The sequence below is a fragment of the Tursiops truncatus genome, chromosome 1 (genome assembly GCF_011762595.2).
Source record: "Tursiops truncatus isolate mTurTru1 chromosome 1, mTurTru1.mat.Y, whole genome shotgun sequence".
In the NCBI taxonomy this organism is placed as follows: domain Eukaryota; kingdom Metazoa; phylum Chordata; class Mammalia; order Artiodactyla; family Delphinidae; genus Tursiops; species Tursiops truncatus.
Genome location: NC_047034.1, coordinates 171556142 through 171557085, shown reverse-complemented (window position 1 = coordinate 171557085; position 944 = coordinate 171556142).

Here is a 944-nt window from a genome sequence, read left to right as displayed (position 1 = left end):
TCTTCAGCACCCTACATCACGCCCTAATAACACCAAATTGCTTGTGGTTCCTCCTTACAACATCACTCGGTTTCCTACCTCCACAGTTTACTCTGCCTGCATCACCCTCTCCCAGTGCTTCACTGGTTAATTCCTACTTGTCCCTGAGCTCTTAGCTCTGGATCACCCGCTCCAGGAAGGATTCCTCCTGTGCCCCAGACCACTTCTGCTCATCTGGTCCTGTCTCTGGTCACCTGTGTGTGACACCTTCCTAAGGCCCACTGTGAACAACCTCTGGCATACCGGGCAGCAACCTGGTACAGTGGAGAAGGTTTGGGGTGTAATATCCGGGCTTTGGCTTCCCTCAAAGCCTCTGTTCCTTCCTGCTGTGTGACTTCGGGCAAGTCACTGCACATCTCTGAGTCTCAGTCGCCCCTCTGTGAGAAAAGCATCTAACTGGGATTCAAGGCCCTGCTTCCAAGTCTGGCCTCTGCCTCTAACTCACTGTGTAGCCTTGGGCAAGCCCTGTCCCTGGGCCCGGCCTCAGTTTTCTTCTTCTGTAAAATGGGCTACCCACAAAACTCGGAGTGCTAAGAATCCAACAAGCCCAAACTTGTGAAAAGTTCTGTAAACCTCAGAGCCCTACATGGATGAAGAATCTATTTCAACAACTCCGTGGAGATGTGTGGGAGGGAGGCTGATGGGCGTTCTCACCGTTCTCCCCCCGTCCCACCCCCACCCCCTAAGCCCTCCAGAAGCCTTGAGATCAAAGGTGACAGAGGCCTGTTGGCATGGAAGCCAGACTCAGCAGGGCCCACTCCCTGGCCCTCCGCCCACCTTCCACCCACCCCATTCCCAGGGTTACATGACATGCGTGCCTTGCGTAAGAAGCTGTGTTTAAACACTCTGGGTGGGGTGAGCCCTCCCCCACGCACTGCTGACACAAAGCCACTCCAACTCCACTG